The following is a 22,785-nucleotide window of genomic DNA, read 5'->3' on the forward strand; positions in this document are numbered from 1 at the left end:
CTGATGTTGTTCTACAAAGATGACCACAAATTCTGAATATCCCTTCCCCCACTACAGTAATTAAGCGCAAATCAATTATTTCTTCTCATATCTTTTCAGAAATACAACAAAATCCGAGAACGGTTAATATTGAATACATAGAAATCACCAAAGAACGCAAGAGTGGCAGAAGGGGGGTGATGTAACCTCAATCCGACGGAGAAGCCGAGGCACGTGGCAAGGGTGGCGCTGCCGCCCCAGCAGAGGGTGCAGGGCGTTACCACTTGTCCTCACACGCTCATAGCGACCTATCCCATTGGCGCTTCTCCTCTTCGCCTCCATCATTGCCAGAGCAGGCAAGGGAGAAGGGGCTGGGTTCCTACCGCCGCCACCATTAGGACTTAAAAGAGGCTCAAGCATTAAAATGAAAGAGGCTCACCTGGCATAAAATTCACAAACATCTGCTTTGAAGGCTGCATATTCTACCAACTTTCTGTTAGAAGAAAAACAATAGTTTGATATGAGGGAAACTTTGTATGAAATATTTCCAGTATATGTTTACGGTAATCACGTGCCCAAAATAAATCTTACTTTCTTACATGACTGAAAAATAACATATCCAGAAACAACATGAGGGAGAGGAGTTTATCCTTCACTATGTCATATGCAGCCTTCCTAGATTTCCCATCAAACACCCTTGTCGACATGACACATAAACTATCTTCAGAAACAACATGAGAGAGAGAGAGAGAGAGAGAGAGAGAGGTGGTTAAGTTAGCAAATGGTAATAAGAAGGGTAAATCAAGAATCAATGTAGATGAACTGCAGCAGCATCAATCGTTCTGCTTTAACATTACAGTCAACAAAAACAAAAGACGAACTCAAGAATCCTATTTACCTTCCTATGAGCATGCTTCTACACAGGAAGTCAGTAGAATATGCAGCCTTCAAAGCAGATGGAAATAAACATGCAGATTTTGAACAAATCATACAAAGTACACTCTGGAACTATGTCACACTGAAATCTGCAACTGCATATGGAAATAAGGTCACTCTAATCAGGGTACTGAATTTTGACATCGACACGCCATAAATGGACAAAGTATCTTCACAGGAGTACTTTCAGTGAACATGCATCTGTCGTATAATAATGTGAACAAAAGCAATTTTAGTGATCAAATGATGAAAGACCCATAACAGGGTCCGGTGCAACATTACCTCTGAACCGTAGGCGCTGTGAGTAGATCATAGTGGAGAAGGTGTCTTCGTGCTCGGGCAATACATCGCTTCTGGTTGTATTCCGCTCTCTTCTCATCAGACATTCGTGCAAACCAATTTTGACCACTTTTTGGTGTTTGTTCTTGCAGTTTTTCACCTGCTTGATTTGCATTCACATGAGTAGGCGTATTTGTCAGATCTTTAAACGGGGAACGTTCCCCTGATCCTAATGGGGATGCAGGCGGATGATGATCCTTCATCCGTGGCATGTCAAAAAAATAGGGAACATTTTAAATCAGTACAAGCACATAATGATGCTACACCTCTGGATAAATTTAATACAAAGGGATGTGACTGAATTCTTAAATGTTGGTGAAAGTACACATGGATCTTAACTGAAGGTATGCTAAGTTCTCATCTAATATTGAGAAGCTGAATTTTTAAATGTTGCAAACAAGTAACCCTAAAATCTCAAGTCTTGCTTGGATTCAGTGCAAAAAGTAAACTCTCAAGTCTTGCCTGGATAGAGATAAACAAGAAAGGTTTTTGTGTATAAAAAGGTACACGTAAAAAGGTGACAAAAAGGACCTTAGCTGCAGCAAATGTTGATGACTGCCAATGGTCTAAACCAGTAGAAATAAACTATCTGTTGTTAGGGAGAAGGCAAATAAAGAACATATGAATAATCTTAGTGAGATTGCCTGAATTTCAGATATTAGTAGATCATTGAAAACATCCTTGAAAAGTTCACAAGGTATTTTTCTTGCCACTTGAGCAGTCCGTCGTGGTATTGCGGGAAAGTGCAGATTCCAGACAACATTTAAAAGGCAATTTCAGCAACACAATGAATTTTGTCAACTATATTAAGAGCTTATTAAAAATAACTCAAAAATCAGTCTGTAACCCTTTTAATGCTGCGTTTGGCATTGTCGTGGATCATGATAATTCACCTTTTACCGCTAGTTCCATGGCTATTATCCCACAACAATGCTACTTTGGCATTGCGGTGTATGCAGAACGTCGTGCACTAAAACGACCACTCTCGGCCATGAACTATATGGTTATACAGAAAGAGAAGAATCACACGCATCAATTTGTCTTGCGTGGAAGGATCATATACTGGGCCTCATATACCAGGTACTAAATTGACTTTCCTAATGTTACGGACACGTTGACGTTATGATTGTTTTTGTACACACGCTATCTTCTATATCATTGTGTAGTCATTTCATGAAACAAAAATGTAGACGTAGATTGTATTAGCTTTGTCTCATTGCACTAATGACATGTATCTGTATGTGCGTAGGTATCAAAAATCAACCGATCTCTGATTGCATAAGTAACAAACTTGTGGAATGCACGTGTAGCCTAATATAAGCTAGTTCGGCTAGCTCTCTATTGACCCGAATTTAGCAGAAGTTATGATCACACAAAAAACATTTTAGAGTCCGAACAAAAACAATAAGCGACCCAATGCTAATCTGATGGCTAAGGCAAGCGTATGTAGAGTCTGAATCTGAAAATCTAATCCAACTTACCATTACCAATTAAATCAAAAGAACCAAGAATGAGACATTGCACATGCAAGAATGGTTGGTTCCAGAATCTACAAATGTAGACATATATGGAAAGGAAAGCTGCTAGCACAACATGAAGCAACGCTGGTGAAAATTTCATACCCATATTCAAAGAGTGGAAATTTCTATTAAAATTCAGACCTATATTCAAAGAGTGGAAATTTCTTATAATCAAGTCAGCAATGAAATTTCTCTTGTGTGGAAGGAACATATACTGGACCTCATGAGATACCGAGAGAACAGAATCACAAGCATCAATTTGGAGGATCAGAGAGATACAGAGAGATAGAGGGTGAAAGTTGCCTGGCTTGATGGCGAGGGCCTCACCGTATAGATGGCCAACGTCGAAGTGGGGGATAAGAGAGTCGGCGGCGACGGAAGCCGAGTTGAGCGGCGCCGGCGGAGGAGCGGAGGGTCGGCGGCAGATGCCGACTCGACGGGCAGCGACGGGCGATTGGAGCGGCGGCAGAGTGGAGGATCGGTGGGTGGCAACGGCAGCCCATGCTGGCACGTCCGTTGGGCAGCACAGAAGGAGTGGGCGGCAGAGGCTTACTGGAGCGGCGGCGACGGGCGACTGGAGTGGCGGCAGAGTGGAGTATCAACAGGCGGTGGCGGCAGCCCGTGTTGCAGTCGTTCGGCAGCACAGAAGGAGCGGGCGACTCACAAGAGGAGAGGACGGCGGAGTGGCGGCGGCCAAGCTGCGGCTCCGGAGGCGGCGAAGGGCGCGGCGGGGCGGCTCCCGCGGCTGGGGAGGCGGCGACCCGCGGCGGGGACGGGCTCCCGGCGACCTGCGGCGGCTTCCCGTAGCTCCGGCGGCGCGAGGTGGCGGTGAAGGGCGCGGCTTCCCGTTGCTCGGCGCCAGGCTGCGGGAGGCGAACGGCGCGGGAGGAGGAGGAGGTCGTGCGGGAGGAGAAGGTGGAGGTCGTGCGGGCGATCAGTTTTCTTCGTGCGGGGCAGATTAGCGATCGATTGATTGTGGTGGCTTAATGCGTGGTTGGTAGTGTTAAACACAGAAGGATTAAGGGTCATTAGATTTTGATGATGGATGGATACGATTGTTTGGATCTGCCTCTCTCTTTCTTTTATAGTGGTAGTAGATTTAGACAAACACTGCATATGTTTGTGTTTGTAAGAGAGAGCTAACAAGCTCACTATACTCCTGTCACTTCACTCGTCACCTTGTTTGATGTCTCCTTTAGCTTCCTGTGGTGTTGCGCCCTTCCGATCGTTTTTCTCCTTTTCTTTCTTCTCCTTTGCTCCTCTTTCTCCTCGGCTTTCTCCGCGTCTGCCTCCTCTTCCTGATTCGCCTTCGCCTTTGCCGCTGCCGCATCTTCCTTGGCCTACTTGAGCGCCTCAACGAGGCCTGATAAACACTAATCAGGGTCCCTCTTCTTCTTCATCGACAATGGCATCAGGTTCTCTGCCACATCGATGGGCGACATGTTGGTCTCCTCGAGTAGCCATTGAATCTCCCCAAACAGACCATGCTCCACGACGTCCAGGTAATTCTTGGCGAGCACCTTGAAGCCCTCGAAAAGGCAATAGGACATCTCGATTTTCTTGTCCATCCTGCCCTGTCGGATCATTGCCATGTGTCTGTGTCTAAATAGCCTTGAAGACCACACCGCTCGCTACGAATCCTATGTCGCGGTCTAAATAGCCTGGTAGTGACCCACGTATTGCCGACGACGCAAGCATATACACCAGCTTGCTGGTCCAGGGTCTGCTGAGGCAAAAAGCAGTCATCACATACACTTCTGGCCGGGCCAAGCCACGGGCCTGTCACCTGAAGTTGCTGTTAACTCTAGCATGAGGGGGGCTAGAAGTGTACGGATTGGCGTCAGTCTTTTTTTTCTTTTCGTCCGAGCCTTCACATTTTTATACCAACATCTATTACAATAGTTTGAAGTATAAGCTATTTCAAACATAATAAAAATTACATCAAGGTCATTGGGCCATCGAACGATCACTATACCATCGTCAGTACGACTCGCTGAGAGCATTCCTTTTTCAGCCTCTGCTATTCCTATGTTACTTCATTTGCTGTGATTTCAATATAACTAGCACAAATGCCCGTGTGTTGCAACGGGAGAAAACTTTGACGTGGAATCAAATTTAATGAGAGTTGTAAAATATGGCTCATTTTACAAATCTGCTCGGTGCGCCACTTCTGACAAATCCGAATTTTGTATAATCATCAAACTAATCCTCTTTTTTGATTTCAACTTCTTGGTTTTATTTCTTTTTGTAATGGAAAAATCATAGTTTTTTTAATAAACATTGTGCATTTTTAAAATTTGAACTTCAAGGATTTTTTACAAAATCATGAAAATCCCTTTTTTTATTCTAGCAACCTAAAACAAAAGTTCTAGCAAACTAAAAATGGACACATAACAATTAAAACACCACTGACAGCAACTTGCAATTTTTTTCATGAATCCCTCGGTGTCTCTTTTTGCACAACCATTTTTATTGACCTTCTCTAGGATGCGATCCTGAACTTTTCAAAAAGAAAAATGTAAGTGAATTCCCTCTAGTTACTTCGTCAAAAGAACAATTTTTAATGATGCTTTTGTGTTCTTGTTTTTCCTGAGCTTTGACTTTGCATTCTATATGTCAGAACAATTGGCATAACTATAGTCTGCTGATCTATTTTCCACCAAGTATATTTTCTAAATCTAAAATCATATTGGTCAACGTGGCCGTAAATCAACTTCTTTTGGACCCAACTTATCTCTTCTCACCCATGGCCCAGCTTAAATCAATATGTTTTGAAGCTAGCGGCTGCTACACACATAGGGTGATTAAGGCCACTAATTGTCTCCATATAAACTTGAGATTTTTTGCCTAAACAAAAGATGATCTCTTAGCACAATATATCTCACCATGTTTTTAGGAATAGCTAGCTATTGAAAATAAGGCTAAGAGATGACCCATTGTAGACATATTTTTTTTTATATCTCTAAATCGCATGCAGGACTTAAGATAAGACTATCTTATCAACCATTGTACATGCCATTATATACACGCGAGAATCAGACTAACATTCTTAAGTTTTGCGTCATAACTATGAAACAGTATCCTAATACCCCACAAATATATATGTGAAATCACTAAGTAATCGGATTTCTTTTTCATGGTTTGTATGGATCTAGGAGGTGAAATACGAGGTACTCAGATGCATAGCATCAAGTATGAGGTCTAACCGGTCGGGCACGTCCGGAGGCGTTTGAGGGATCAGATTTGGTGTCGGCTGCCGTAGACGCTCTAAACCTCATGGCTGGCCAATCGGTCATGTACCTTGTTCTCTGCCTGCCATTGTGATGCACGTGAGATGGCCGTGCTAGTCCAACTAAAAAAAAGGGGAAGATGTCTACTTGCTAGGGTACTGAGTGAGCGAAGATTAGCTATATTATCTTCTTCCCATCCCACGCACGCGCCGTGGTTCTCGACGTCGGCGGCGAGCTAGCTACTCGATGGCGAGCACGTACGCATATAAGATTACTCGGATCGGGTGATGCATGCTAGCTAGTGTAGGTAGCAGCTAGCGTTTAATTTGATGCTCCATAGTATAGAAACAAAACGGCGATCGAACACATGGTGATGAGCGGTGTTTGCTCGTTGCGCTGCTCGATCGTCATGTACGGTACAATACGTGCTGGTGGAAGCCGTACGTTGGACGGGCCGGGCCGGGGACGATGTGCCGGACGGCAGAGGCTTACACGTGGACGTGGCAGGCGGCGGCCGTGAGAGCGCTGACGCCAGTAAGCTCCAGCTTGAAGCTCGGTCCGTCCGAGGAGAGCAGCCGGGATGGGTATCGCCGTTGGTGGTGAGGACCTTGAAGATGCTGCCATCGAGGGCGAGGACGTCGACGGTGACGCGGCCGATCGAGGTCCAACACCAGCATGTTCCTTTCCTTCCTGCCGGCCACCTTGTGAAGGCCATAGGCGATGATGGGCTGGCGCCGGCGGGCTCGTTGATGAGGCGGCTGGCCGGCGTCCTTGGTGGCCTGTCGCTGCGCCGGGTCGTTGAAGAAGGCCGGCATGCATGCATGGTGATCTATCACAGCGTCCCGGAGCTTGAGCGCCTTCGAGGTAAGCCTTGGCCGTCTCTCCTTAATCCTGGTGAGGACGGACGATCGCGCTCACCTCCTTCCTCCGCCTCCGGGTTGAGGTTAAGAGGCCAGAAGGACGTAGCCGGCCTTGGCCTCCACCTGGACGACAACGACGATGACGACCTTGAACGGCAGCTAGCTAGCAGCTTCATGCATGTCCCGCTAGCTGCACCTCGGCGTTGTAGACATTGCCGCAGGGGGCGGGTTGGTGGCCCTCGCCGGAGTCAGTGAAGGCGCCCCGGGCACGAGGGGGTGATGAGCTAGGTTTGCCATCGTCATTGGTGACGATGTCAACATGCGTGGCCGTTCCGGTACACGGCTACGTACACGCAGACGCAGGAGTAGGTGGTGCCCAGGGCCCCAGGCCAGGTCGATGCCGATCACCGGCCGGAGTCCTTCTCCTTGGCAGCCGCCGATCGAGGGAGCTGGCGATGGCAGCGGCCGCTTGTGTTGTGTTGGTAGATGATGCGATGGACGCAGCAAGAGTTGGCCTGGTCCGTCCAACAACTATCTTCCTTGGGTTGGCGATGTAACGACAGAATGACCGCGGAGCAATAGTACCACCTCGGATGTAGAAAATAATATATAGATGAAAAAAACTGAAAACGTAAATTTACGGGAAGAAGTGTATTGTGACGGTGAACCCGACAAAGTCAATCCGTGCTTTATATATACTAGTAAATATGCCCGTGCGTTGCAACGGGAGAAAAAAATCATACAACCTAAAAAACATCATATCAAATGGGCTGCATTGCAACATATAGGGAATAATTAAATATGTACTTAACACCTATAAAAAAATCTATATATACCTCTCAAATAGCACGATTCTACATTTCTATATTAGATATGAACAAAACATTACCCCACCTGTTGTGACTAAACATTACATAGCATGCAAGGACATATGCTATGTGATGCCATTTGATTGAAACAAAATGAGAAGTACATATACGTGTCTAGCTCATGGCACCTACAACACTCTGATAGAAGGATTTATATGATACTGTATGTTCAGCAAAAGTTTATTAAATTTGGGCATAACTATTCTCCTAAATAAACTTGTCACGAATCCAGCTTTTTTGCAAACATAGAGATAATAATTGAAAATAAGAATTAAAATTATCAAAAAGAAATCAATAACAATGGAAGATAAGAAAAGATATGGCCGTTACAATATTTCTTAAGGAAAAAATAGCATATCAGTATAAGAAGTTTATCTTTTGCTAAATGCAACAATGACTAAGAAGTGAAATCAGGCAGTATAAAGAGGGTGAGGCAATTCAGACGGTATTACCATTGCACTCAGTTAACTAATGTAGTGGGATCATCAATTCACACTCCCGCACTGGGGTTGTGCATAAAAGAAGTTTTGCGTTAGGCATGCAGTAGTTCTGGACCCAGCTTTTGCTTACTCCACTGGGAAAATTAAGCGAGTGCAGGAGATCTTTAAGAAATTCAAGGCATGTGGACCTTGCTCCATCCAGTTCCTTCACAATAGAGGATATAAATAGTGCACAAACAGAGTTTTGAAACCAAGGCCCCCTTTTTAAGCCCTCACCAGTCAAGTATACGTCACACAGTAGGCCACCAAAATCATCTAGCATGTGAAGCAATATAGATATATTTATTTATCAGTTATGACACTATCACAAGAAAAGCACCATCCAGGAAGGTGAACCCACAAATCCGTTATGCATTTTTTCAGAGCTACTGTGGTCGGATGAAATTGCTTCTTTATGAAGTCTAACTTTCAAAGAAGCAACATACATTATAATGGTCTGGACTTCAGTCTATGATATAATCCAACTGATAAATGTGCAATCTACATTGATGTTAGCCTGTGAGATCAACTCAGCCAATGAAATGACATTGAGACAGCCCACATACAGTGGTGCTTTGAAGGCTGCTACGGTAGGTAAAGTGTGGTGGCTAAATTGGTACTAATGCTGGATTCATGTAGAAGCACCTAAAAACAATATTGCAAATTCGTACCTCTACTGGAGCATGGGCGCACGACACTCCAGTGAAGTCGGCGAGATTGAAAACTTCAGATGCATCAACTTTCCAGCAGGGAGACTTGCGATTTAGTCAGGATTTTTGTCGAGGGAATCGGGTACCTTTTATGTCAAAGGAGGGCAGTTCGGGTGTAATCCACGTCAGGCACGCCATGCCTATGTGCTTGAGCAGTTCTCCTGCACTGACAAAGCAAGGGTCTGATCCGAATCTTGCTAATCTCAATCCCTTCAGGAAAAAGCCGACCACTGCATCAAAACAACCATGTAAAGATTTAGATTTTTCAACAACATTAGGTGAAAATCCACCACGAATTCTACAGGTAAAAATCTGTTAATATGCAGATCAAACACAAAGGCCTTTATATTGTTCTCCCTTAATTTCTTAATGGCTTCCTCAACGGATCCTGGAATCGGATAATCAAGTAGTGTGATCATCAAAGCTTAACATCTAAAAAATGATAAATGCATAATTAAGAAAGTTTAAGCGAGAGGCAATTCAAACTTGCATCATTTTGGTTAAACCTTCTTAGTTTGATGTAATTGATCTTTGAGCCATCCTCCGAACACAGAATCTCGCACATCATTGACCTCATTGGGTTTCAAGTATATATTTCTGTCCTGGCATCTACTTTGTATTAAACTAAGATGGATGGGCAAAAACAACTCTTCAGTCTCAAGTAAAAGAATGGAATCATTTCTTCTGAAGGAACTACAAAAGAATGGTGAGCAGGAGTTTACTTCAAAACAACATCTATGGTGTCGTCTCCACTGAGAATAGTCATTTACTTTGCTTCCTCGAGGACCCCTTGCAAGAATCAGTGCAAAGATTGTTGGGCACTAAAAAATTAAGTACGCGACATTCAAGTAGAGACCGAAAAGATATCTAGGCACTTATCAGAAGGCATGCAACCTTTAACCGTGATAAAGGAACACCCTTTCACTAACACTGCATTTGATAATGAAAATTATTGGTAATAGCCCGTGCATTGCAACTGAAGAAAATAAATAAATCATAGTCCGTTCCAGAATATAAGGTGTATTGATTTCCGTGGAAGTCAACCATTTAAATGTTTGACCAAGATTATCTATACCTAATAGATAAAACATGAAACTACTTTTCATGATGGGTCAAATGATATAAATTTCATATTGTGAATAAGTATATGTTTTTCTAAAAGCTTGGTCAAACATGCACTCGTTTGACTTTTGAAAAAACAAATACACCTTATATAAAGGAATGGAGGGAGTATAACATAATGGGTAGTCAGTTAGGTATAAAAGATTTTCATTAACATAACAAATCATATAACATCTAGCATCATCATCATGAAGATAGTTCATCAAAAGTTCACACTGAAAAACTTCCATCTAAGCGAAGAATTCATCATCATAATCAGCGACAGAAGTGTTGCAGGCACACAACATCAGGCTTGTCAATATTTACATGTCGTTTTTGTTGTAATTTTTGTATTGAAGATTTGATATAATAAAACTTGATGGAAGAACTCAAGTTAGTTCATCCAAATTTATTTCAATATGCTATGCACTCACAACAAATCTAGCTTTATAAATTTTATATGTACCATCAATGTTTGGGCCAGGGTATTAGAGATAATATATTAATGCAAATCATCTGAGGCTTGGAATTGAAGGATATGGAGTTACTTGCCTGCTGAGTGGGCCTATGGGTGACTCATCACGAATGTCAATGATGTGAGTAGATGTGCTAACAGTCTGCCATGTCGCTCTGGAGTCTCATGGACGCCGGTGGCCACCCAATCTAATTGAAACTCCATACACCTTCCACTCCTCTGCATACACCATCATGTGATAATTTCATCTACTGGAAAGAGAATAAAAGCATGAGCCTGGGTATTTTCATTGTCAGTCTGCTCCACACCACAACATTGGTCAGCTCTTGTACTCTATATGGACTACTACCATATTTCTGAAACTTAAGATTGTACAGATTAGGCCCTTCACGGCTCTCACTTAAACAGAACATCTTTACATCACGAAGCATCATTCTTGAACAGTAAGAAGTTCCAGTTGGATCAAACTAACAACACATAAATACAAATCACATAGTTACTACCTATTATAAATCCAGACCAGATTGTCAAGCAATAGTACAGTAGCAAAAGTACACGCTGAGAATTACAACAACAAGGGAGCGTGCTACTTCCAGGTTATTTATTATTTGTTCATACAAAATCTAGTACTCATGTTGTAGGACACTGGTAGAAAAAGGGCCTATAGTCCCGGTTCGTAAGGGCCTTTAGTCCCGGTTCAGGAACCGGGACTAAAGTGTCGGTACTAATACCTCCACCCTTTAGTCCCGGTTCAATCCAGAACCGGGACTAAAGGCCCTCCACGTGGGCAGTGCGCAGAGCCCAGTCAGGAGACCCTTTGGTCCCAGTTGGTGGCGCAGAGCCCAGTCAGGAGACCCTTTGGTCCCGGTTGGTGCCACCAACCGGGACCAAAGGGTCTCCTGACTGGGCTCTGCGCACTGCCCACGTGGAGACCCTTTGGTCCCGGTTGGTGGCACCAACCGGGACCAATAGGCATCCACGCGTCAGCACTTCTGTGGCTGGGGTTTTTGTTTTTTTTTGAAAGGGGGGGTTGGGGGTTTTAGGGGGTTAATTTAGGTGTTTCATATATTGTGTTAGCTAGTTATAATTAATAGAGAGAAGTGTCCTCTGTTATGTCTGTGCTTGGTCGACGCTACGTACTATACATACGTATATAGAGAGGACTAGACACGCTAGCTAGCTAGTAAGCAAATGAAGGAAACAGAAGATCGTCATGAACATATATGCATCTATACAGAGAGAAGTGATATCGACCACCTCTCCTTCTCCGAGAGATTGGTCGAACAACAAGTTCTCGTATATCTATCTGACACTACCGGCTACATATATACAGTAATTATCTCTTACAAATATAATCATACGGACTCAGGGTTAACATAGAATTCTCCGTCTTCAGGGATCACGTGGTCAAGAAAGAATGCCGCCAATTCCTCGCATGCGAGCTGGTGCTAGGAGTTCATCCCGCTTCCGAAACATCTAATTTAAAGAAGGGGGTCAATACATATATATATATGAATGAATGAAACTCAACACAAATGATGGTAATAAAATAAAATTGTGAATGTTGTTATTTACGTACTTCATATTGTTCGTCAGCGTAGCCCCGCTCACAGGTCGTGTGGCGGATGGACTCGCAAACATAGTAACCACAGAAATCATTCCCTTGTTGCTGCCACAACCACTTTACAAGAAATAGAGGTTAATCAAACTGATAAGCAAGAATGCCAAATGGTATTGATGAAACTAGCGCTTGAATGACTAGTAGATGCGCTTAAAATGCTACTATAGCTAGTACTTACTTTCGGGTGTCTAAATTGCAGCTCCTTCGGCAGTCCCGGAGCTTTTCTGGTGAATTTTCTCCAAACCCTGCCGGACAAAGAAAACAATTACTTGATATATCAGGAAATGAATAAAGTTGCTGATATGGTGGATAATGATCGATTTAACTTACTTCTCGAGTATTTGAGTCATGTCTGCATAGTCCTTGGGATCTTTTCGTCTTGAGTCTAAGACGGTTACTAGTCCCTGCTCAAGCTTAATATGTGGGAGAATATAGTGGAAACTGCACACGCATGCATAACTCATCAATTACATTACTATAACCTTGACAAATATATAAGGGAAACCGAATACGCACAAGACAGTAACACTCACTTGAAGTTGTAAGGAAAGAGTATTATATCTTTGTTTTGATTTATTATCAACGATTCTAGCATGCTGGCCTCGGTTTCTGCGGCATGAAATTTAACCTGAGTTGCATCTATGAGATTTGTGTTAATGAACCCAATATCACCGACTTGTCTTTTCTTCAATTCGATGATCTTCAATCTGCATAATATAGTGAGGATGATTATAAATACATGCAATGAAAGAGCTAAGCTATATAGAGAAACTTAATGACAGAAGTAGTACTACTTACAGACAGTAGCAGGTGACGGTTGCTTTATCGAGGGCCAATTGATTGAAGAACTGATAGAACTCCTCAAATGGAACAGGCAGCAGATCAATTCCAACGAGGTCATGCTCCGGTTTAACTCTCGCATACAAAGTACTCCTCCCCCCAGAGTCTCTGTAGATTCTCAAGTACCAATCATGCAATCTTCGCATCATCGTTGATAGAGATCTTTCATCTTTGACGAGAGGCTTCCCGTACTCGTATCTTTGTATCTGCACGTCCATGGGGTCATAATGTACTTCGTCGGGCAGGTAATCTGCAGGATTGCTATAACCGGGCACCATCCTCGGATCATTATCGACGTTGTGGCTAGGCACCTTGAGCGGGGGGCACGATTGCTTCGCTTGTTCGCCGAGCTGGGCAATTTGTTTCCCAGCTCGTCGTTGTTTCAGCCTTTGATCACTGACAGTACTTCCCGACCGCTCCGCTTCGGCAAATTCCTTTCCAATAATGCGGTCATAGTTTCCTTTCGGCGAATCAGACTTCGGTGTTTTTGTCAGGGCAGCCAGAGTGCGCTTCACTTTCACCCGATCTACCTTCTCCTCCGGAGGTGGATGTTTCTTTGCTTTCACCCCTTCAAAAAATTTCTTCACTTCTTCTCGCGCGATCTCGGCGTTCTCCTCCTGGGTCCTCTCATATGGTAACTTCTCTGGAGTCTTCAGAGAAGGACCGAATCTGTATGTCCTCCCGCCTCTGGTTGTACTGCTAGACGCCGACCGAGCAGACGTAGCTGTTGTCTTCTTTACTTGCTTAAGCGGCGGAGGAGAAAGACTACGACGCGTCGGAGCAGCTGGAGCGGCGGCAGGTCTCTTCCGCCCTTGCTGACGAGGCGGAGAAGGAGGAGGCGGGCTGCTCGGGCGCGTCGGCGCAGGCGGAGAAGGAGGCGGAGTGCCGCCACGCGCCGAAGAAGGAGCCGGCCGAGGGCCCTGATCGTCACTCGCCGGAGGAGGAGGAGGCGGTGGAGGCGGAGTGCCCTGACTCGCCGAAGGAGGAGGAGGAAGCGGTGGCGTCCAGTTCAGAAGGTTGATGAGGTCCTTCCGCCATAGGCATGGAGTCTTCAGAGCAGACCCCAGCCGAGTCTCCCCTTCACCGGTAGGGTGGTCAAGCTGGAGGTCCTCAAATCCCTCCGTTATCTCATCCACCATCACCCTAGCATATCCTTCTGGAATCGGCCGGCAGTGAAAAGTTGCGCCGGGTTCAGTAGGATAAACAGAGCCAACAGCCGCCTTGACCTTCAAATTCATCCATTGCGTCATAAGGTGGCAATTTTGAGACTCCGTGATAGCATCCACGGGATAGCTGGCAGGAGCCGTCAAGGCATGCTCTAGCTGAAGCAGCTCGGTGGAAGCCACGCTGCTTCTGCGCTGAGATGGCGGGGTAGCTTCGGGGGAGGCTTCGGCAGTACGTTTGCTGCGATTTGCTTCTCGTTCCTCTATCGCGTCCACCCTTGCTTGCAGCGCCTGCATTTGGGTCTGCTGCACTTTTTTCCTCCTCTCATGGGATTTGTAACCGCCTGCGTCTGGAAACCCAACCTTCCACGGAATGGAGTCTGGCGTGCCTCGTGTCCGTCCAGGGTGCTCAGGATTCCCGAGGGCCATTGTGAGCTCGTCGTTCTCTCTGTCTGGAAAGAACGTCCCTTCCTGCGCTGCTTCGATATACTGCTTAAGCTTACTGACTGGTATGTCCATTTGATCGTTCGTCCAAATGCACTTCCCTGTTTTAGGGTCCAGGGTTCCGCCAGCCCCGAAGAACCAAGTCCGGCAACGGTCTGGCCAGTTATTTGTCTCTGGTTCGATCCCTTTATGAACCAGATCATTCTCACTCTTGGACCACTTAGGCCGGGCTACGAGGTAGCCACCTGACCCCGTGCGATGGTGAAGTTTCTTCTTCGCAGCATTTTGCTTGTTTGTCGCCGACATCTTCTTACTCTTTTCTGATGTCTTGTGGGCCACAAATGCGGGCCAGTGATCTCTGATCTTCTCATATCTGCCCTTGAATTCTGGTGTCTCATTTTTTTCGACAAACTTTTTCAGCTCTTTCTTCCACCTCCTGAATAGTTCTGCCATCCTCCTGAATGCGGGCCAGTGATCTCGTTTGGAAGCTTCTTCTTCAATATTTTCAGTAGCTTCTCAAATCCTTTGTCAGCCACAGCATTCTCTGCCTTCCACTGCAGCAATTCCAGTACGGTACCGAGCTTTGTGTTGCCATCTTCGCAATTGGGGTATAACCCTTTTTTGTGATCCTCTAACATGCGATCGAACTTCAGCTTCTCCTTTTGACTAATGCATTGCGTCCTTGCATCGACAATGACCCGGCGGAGATCATCATCATCGGGCACATCGTCTGGTTCCTCTTTATCTTCAGCAGCTTCACCCGTGGCAGCATCATTGGGCACATCGTCTGGTTCCTCTTGATCTTCACCAGCTCCCCCCGTTGCAGCATCACCGTATTCAGGGGGCACATAGTTGTCATCGTACTCTTCTTCTTCGCCGTCTTCCATCATAACCCCTATTTCTCCGTGCCTCGTCCAAACATTATAGTGTGGCATGAAACCCTTGTAAAGCAGGTGGGAGTGAAGGATTTTCTGGTTAGAGTAAGACCTCATATTCCCACATTCAGTGCATGGACAACACATAAAACCATTCTGCTTGTTTGCCTCAGCCGCATCGAGAAACTCATGCACGCCCTTAATGTACTCGCGGGTGTGTCTGTCACCGTACATCCATTGCCGGTTCATCTGCGTGCATTATATATAATTAAGTGTCCAAATTAATAGAAGTTCATCATCACATTAAAACCAAAGTGCATACATAGTTCTCATCTAACAACATATAGCTCTCCAGAGCATCTAATTAATTAAACCATACATTGAAACTATGTAAAACATTTCAATGCGAAAACAAATGCGATCATAATCGCAACCAATGTAACAATTGATCCAACGGCATAATGATACCAAGCCTCGGTATGAATGGCATATTTTCTAATCTTTCTAATCTTCAAGCGCATTGCATCCATCTTGATCTTGTGATCATCGACGACATCCGCAACATGCAACTCCAATATCATCTTCTCCTCCTTAATTTTTTTTATTTTTTCCTTCAACAAATTGTTTTCTTCTTCAACTAAATTTAACCTCTCGACAATAGGGTCGGTTGGCATTTCCGATTCACATACATCCTAGATAAATAAAATCTATGTCACGTTGGTCGGCATAATTTTCATAAACAATAAATGAACCAATAGTTATGAAGATAATATACATACCAAATCCGAATCATAGACAGGACGAGGGCCGACGGGGGCGGATACCAAAACCATCGCACTATATAAGATGCAATAATAAATGTAAGAAAATGATACAAGTATCTATCTAAACAGACAAGTAAGAATATTTTTCCTTTCAGAAAGAAGATAAGAACAAGAGGCTCACCACGGTGGTGTCGGTGATGAGATCAGCGCGGGTGATCGACGGCGATGAAGACGGGGACGGGGCGTGACGGACCGCTAAATCTAGACAAATCTCGAGGAAAATGGAGCTTGGAGGTCGAGCTTCGAGAGGAGAAAGTTTAAGTAGTGTGGCTCGGGCATTCCATCGAACACCTCATGTGCATAGGAGGTGAGCTAGAGCACCACAAACCCCTCCCCTCGCCGGCCAGAGAAAAACAGAGCACTGGAGTGCTCTGCTCGCGGGCGAGGGTATATATAGGCACCTCATTGGTCCCGGTTTGTGGCAAGAACCGGGACTAAAGGGGATCCTTTGGTCCCGGTTTAAGCCACCAACCGGAACCAATGGTGGTGGGCCAGGAGCGAGGCCCATTGGTCCCGGTTCGTCCCACCAACCGGGACCAAAAGGTCCAGACGAACCGGGACCAATGGCCCACGTGGTACGGCCGGCCCCCTGGGCTCACGAACCGGGACCAATGTCCACATTAGTCCCGGTTCTACACTGAACCGGGACTAATGGGCTGAGCCGGCCTGGACCATAGCCCTGTTTTCTACTAGTGGGATGGCGTTCAAATACTAATTTCCTTTTTCTGAAAAAATAATAACATCTTCTCTGATCTAGAGAGGAGAGATAACAAATAGTCAGTTCAATTTGCAAGAATTTAGAACACACAAATCATCTTATATCTACTGTATAGGGAAGTCCTAAGCAGCGGCAAAACAATCAGTGTCACGAAGATGTTCTGGCTAGCAAGCCATACTTTCCATCAGCACACAGGCACATGCACACGAGCCGGTACGTACGCAGCGGCAGGCTAAGCACACACCAACACGCACTCGTAGCATGCGATCACCTCGGGCGTCCGGCTGCGTAGGTCATGGAGGAGGAGGTGACGGTGGAGGTGGCCGGCGCTGATCCGCCGGCCCGCAGGCTGCCGGTATGCACTCCGTTCGTCGGAGTTTCCATGGGTCGCGGCAGCGACTTACAGAGAGAGAAACCTCGCCCGATAGTGGATCCTACCGATCTCGTCCGGATTTGGCGACTGCGGAGCGAGGACGGGCGCCGTGGAGTGGAGGGATATGGGGTCGCGGCAGCGGCAGCGGCGGAGGAAACCCTCGCGTTCTCGTGCGGGGCAAAAATTCCAACGACGGATGAGTCTGGGCTGCTTATGAAAACGTCAAGTCCAGCCCAAGAACAAAACGTTTTTCACAGACGGGCGAATATGCTATTAGTACCACCTCATTTATATTATAATTTTGTCTATACAAATCATAAAAGCGTATTATGGCATGAGAAGAAAGCGTATTGTGACGGTGAACCCACGGAGTCAATCCGTGCTTTATTATTAGGGATAGATAATTTTGTCTATACAAATCATAAAAGCGTATTATGGCATGAGAAGAAAGCGTATTGTGATGTTGAACCCACGGAATCAATCCGTGTTTTATTATTAGGGGTAGATGCTTTATTATTAGGGATAGATAATTTTGTCTATACAAATCATAAAAGCGTATTATGGCATGAGAAGAAAGCGTATTGTGACGGTAAATCCACGGAATCAATCCGTGATTTATTATTAGGGATATATATATATATATATATATATATATATAATACTAGTAAAAGGGCCCGTGCGTTGCAACGGGGTTCAAATCAAGCTACTGAGATCATATAATGTATAGCTCACCTTGTTTATTCAAAATCAAATAAAACTGACCACTGGTTGCACTTAACAATTATTCATGCTAATATAATACATTTAGTTGATGGCTTACATGAGACAAGCTTTAGAGACATAATAGTTTATTCCAAAAATCTTAGTTTAAATGTAGCATTTGAAACTTTCATTATTCGTCGCATAAATACAAATTATGACTCTATTTTTGTTTGGGATTTTCATTTTAGACCAACAATACACTAACTATTAAATTAGAAATTGTTCTTCTGAAATTAGTATGACATGTGACTACTCCAGCAGAATACATAAACCAATTTAATTTAAATAACACAACAAACAATTACAAAACACAGGTGGGCTGCTTAGCCATGTAATCTACGATCTGCCTTGAGCTGTACTGCAACATGCTCGTGCGTTGCAACGGGAGAAATAAAATCCTTGGCGTAATAATAATTGTTTAAGACACTCCACGGGTACATGCCCATCATTTCAATAATAGCATAAGCAGTGAAAGCTTAATTTACAATTCAACTTTAATAGTGCCAAAAATAGTTACTAAGACACGCATTATTTCATACATAGATTTATAGCTATAGAGTATCTACTGCTAGTGTCGATTTTTTAGCATGTTGGTTGTAGTCTTTGTGCAGAAAATAAGAGAGTTTTTTACTATACAAAATCTCATTGATGACATTTCCAACAAAATATCTGCATTTTCAAACCTTATTATGCTGGTACAATTTTAAACTGAGGAAATCTAAGGAGGCTAATAATTATTTTAGGGTACCTCAAATTCATTTTTTTTCTTAGAGATATTGAAAATTTATTTTGTCATTGTGAGTTTATTTAATTTTCCGACACAAAGTCTATTTTTTACATGATCTTGGTTGGTCATTGTACCCGAAATAGGATTATCTTTGTGGCAAAACAAAGAGTGTGTAGTTAGTTTTTTCATTAAGAGCAAGAGCATCCTGTGCGTACATGTACATCTACATTTTTTGTTCCTGCAAAAAAAAATGTACATCTACTTTTTTTTGTGGGTCGCGCTCATGCAGCTATAGCTGCCGTCTTCATCATGTACCATGAAGATTGTCTTTGTCAGGGAAGACCCAATCCAATTCACCTCCATGTCTCCGCAGCGCAGCGACCGCATGCCATAGCTCCTCCCGCATCCCGCACCGCCGACCAGCAGCGCCTGCCGCGCCCTTGCGTCAGGTTACAAGATGGACGGGTCATCCCGCCGCTCCGCCGTCAAACAAAAACCCGCAAAGTTGCCTCTGGGCTGACTGCACCATCACAAACGGGTTCAAGCGAACACCCCGCATTGTCCGCTGGGCGTCGCAACATCCCGCGTATGCTGCATCCAATGAAAATACAGAGTAACTCGTACTACCAGCCTACTCTCTCTGATCGGGAGAATCCACAAGCAGCTACCAAGCAAACTCTTCGTCACCGATTCAATGATTCAACTTGATTGCATGGAGTTAGACCCGTATACAACACTGATCATCGATGTCTTGTCAGGCGTCAGTACATCCTCTGTCCATCCTTAACAGGATCACATACCACTACCAGATTCAGATGGCCACCATGTACGCCTTCGCCAACGCCGGCTCCACCGCCATCGAGAAGGGCCGCACGGCTATGCTCGCATAGTACTGCGCCTTTGCCGGCCAACTCCGCAAGTGTCCCAGCAACGTGTCGGTGTGGGGTCCTAAATGACCGCAGCGTGCGTGCGCTCCTCCAGTCCTCAGTACGTGCCCAACTGCAAAGTCTGCGGCTGTCCGCGACATGGAAAGAGAGAAGCTGGTGGCGGACTGTGCTCCTGGTACCTGAGTTCCTCTGCTCTGTGTTGTGTTCGCCGCTAGCAGCACCAGCGTCCAGCACCCCGCCGACCGACGAACCCCGCCATCCGCCGCGTCCGGAGCTGGCCTCCACTCTGGATCTGTCGTCCCCATCAACACAAGCCACCGCACCCTCCCGATCTCCAGTCCCGATGTGCAGCCGCCACCGACATAGTCTACCTCGATCACCGCCCCGGCCCCTTCCTGCCTGCCTCTATGTGGTGTGTTCGTGGCCGGCAGCACGAGCACCCCGCCGACCGTTGAATCCCGCCACCCGCCATCTGGATTGTCCCCTCCTTTCCTCTATGTTATCTTTTCTTTCTTTTTGAGTGGGATTTATCGGGTCTTTCTTGGCTGACTTTATTTAAAGAAGCGATATATGGGACTAATAAAAATCGAATCTCATGCTATCATAGTACCGTGCGGCTGGCTACTTCCCCATAGATGGAAGCCGAGGTTGGGAGTTTGATTCACAATTGGATTGGATTAGTTTTCATTCTTTTTCCACCCTGACAGTGGCAGGAGCCGGCCATTAGGAATCGTTTTTCCATCTTGACGATGTGGCCCAGGTAGCATGCGGAACTTCAGGTCGAGGCCCAGCCTGTTGTGCGCGTAGCGGCCTTCGGACTAAATTTTCTTAGACGATTGATGAAAATTCCATAAAATTAGTACCACCTTGTTTATATTACGATTTTGTCTATACAAATCGTAAAAGCGTATTATGACATGAGAAGAAAGCTTATTGTGACGGTGAACCCACGGAGTCAATCTGTGCTTTATTATTAGGGAAAGATTATTATTATTATTATTATTACATTTTTTAATATACAATGTACTTTTTAAAATACATAATTACTTTATGAACCCAATAGCTAAGACCTTTCCCCCTCCTCCCACGACCGACTGCCAGACATGGTGACATCAGTAAACTCTTTGAAATCTTCCACACTGCCGCATGAGAAACAACATGAAAAGATGTGTTGTGCAAAAACATAATCGTGAAAGGAATTTGTAAGTGTACTGTAGGTGTGTGCAATTTAAATCATAGAAATATCCACCTGGTCGCGAGTATCTCTTCACATATTTGTTGACGTTGCTTAGTGATGCCCCAAAAATATCGCACTATAATGAAAATGGTGAAGTCGTAGTACAACATTCTTGCTTCACTACAGAGGCAACAAAGATTTCCATGAACCAGTGTTGGGTAGGTTTAGGGGTAGCATAGCACTATTTGTGTCCAACGATATTAGAAGCATTTTTTGTGGGGTAATGGTATCATAAGCATTCTTTGCGGGGCATTGATATTAGGAGTGTTGTACAAAAATCCTCCATCAGTGGCTAATATAACAAAGTAAAGTGTGGAGTTTGTGTCGCACACAGCAGAGTCCAACTGCTTGTGCTTTGGTGACCAATATTTTTTTATTAGGAGCATTGTAAGAGTTTGTGACGGGCGCTAGTGGGTTTAGCAGAAAAATAATAGCAAAGATTTATTTTGTTTTTAGTGGTTGCTACTATTGACATTCCATGCACGGAGACGTTTATTAGTGACATTATATCCCATTTGGAGACGCTCTCTTTCCTTTTTTCAGTTTTTTGTATTTTCCTTCCTTAGGACAGCTTCCACTTTTCATTTTTTTTCTCCGTCTAGACATGAAATCCCAGCCCTCTTTCCCTCCTTATTCTGCCATATAAGCCATGAAATCGCCCTCCTCTTTCCTTCTTTATTTTTCTTTCTTTTCTTCATTATTCTGTCAAGAGATATATGAAATCCCTCCTCTTTTCTTCTTTTCTCTCTCTTTCCTTCTTTATTATGGAAGGACTTGTTTCCTTCTTTATTGGTTCCCGAGATGGCTCCTTAATACAGAGTAAACTCGAAGATGTATATAAATTGCAAAGATTGGGTTTAAGGTAGCAGTATGGGACTATTTAAAAGGGTTTAGAGTTTGATTCCGCCCACCATCGAGTACTTTTCTGCACCAGGCTTTGGGCCAGCTTTGCCCGTTCGGTTGTGTGGCTTCCCTTGGCAGGGTGGGCTGGAATAATGAGGCGGCCGAAAATCCTCCTGGCGTGATAGACTAAGTGGGTAATCCTTGTTTTTCTGAACATACAATGGGCTAGCTGAGTTGGTCGCTCGCTCTATGCACTTTTTTGGTGACCCGCATTCGAATCCTCAAAATACCAACTTTTTATGTGTGGCCATTTTTTAAAGAAGCGACCGTAAAAAAAAGGAGGACGCGATGCACCTTGGATTTTGGAAAAAATATGAACATGTTGAAAAAAAAACTGAAAGCGTAAATTCATGGGAAGAAGCGTATTGTGACGGTGAACCCATGGAGTCAATCCGTGGTATTAGGGAAAGATTATATATATATATATATATATATAGAAAATGGTTGTGTACTCCTGCTTCTCATATACCACATAGATGAATCTTTTATACCACTTTATTATTTTTAATATACTTCATTACTAATTATTAGATACCCCAAAATGAGTTTCATGAAAAAATTCATGTGAGTCTACATATTTTTAAATGTTTACGTATATACTGATGTGTTTGTATGTGAAAAAGGTATATTACAAAAAGTACATCGCAGATGATATTTTTTCAACAAAACTCGTATTGGGGTATCTTAGAATATTTAATGAAGTATATTAAGAATAATAAAGAGGTATAATTAATGCGTATATGAGGTATATTAAGAATGAGAGTACATACTCCCAGGAGTACAGAAGAAGAGGGTCCTCAAGGTAACGGCTGGTGACAGAAATGCACAAAAAAACTAAAATCATTATTTCAAAAAATGTTCGCGAATATGGAAAAAAATGTTCATTAGATAATAAATATGTTGGCAAGTATTG

General features: G+C 44.2%; 1 long non-coding RNA gene across 1 annotated transcript; it reads right to left on the minus strand.

The window, feature by feature from the left end:
- Positions 1-15,559: 15,559 nt before the first annotated feature.
- Positions 15,560-16,700, minus strand: LOC147961899 (uncharacterized). Its single transcript, XR_015612321.1, has 3 exons — positions 16,387-16,700; positions 16,221-16,278; positions 15,560-16,133 (listed from the first exon to the last, which is right to left on the minus strand). It is a non-coding gene; the product is annotated as an uncharacterized LOC147961899 (long non-coding RNA).
- Between the last annotated feature and the right edge of the window lie 6,085 nt (positions 16,701-22,785).

The sequence above is a fragment of the Triticum urartu genome, chromosome 7A (genome assembly GCF_056163025.1).
Source record: "Triticum urartu cultivar PI428250 chromosome 7A, HENAU_Tu73, whole genome shotgun sequence".
NCBI classification, from domain to species: domain Eukaryota; kingdom Viridiplantae; phylum Streptophyta; class Magnoliopsida; order Poales; family Poaceae; genus Triticum; species Triticum urartu.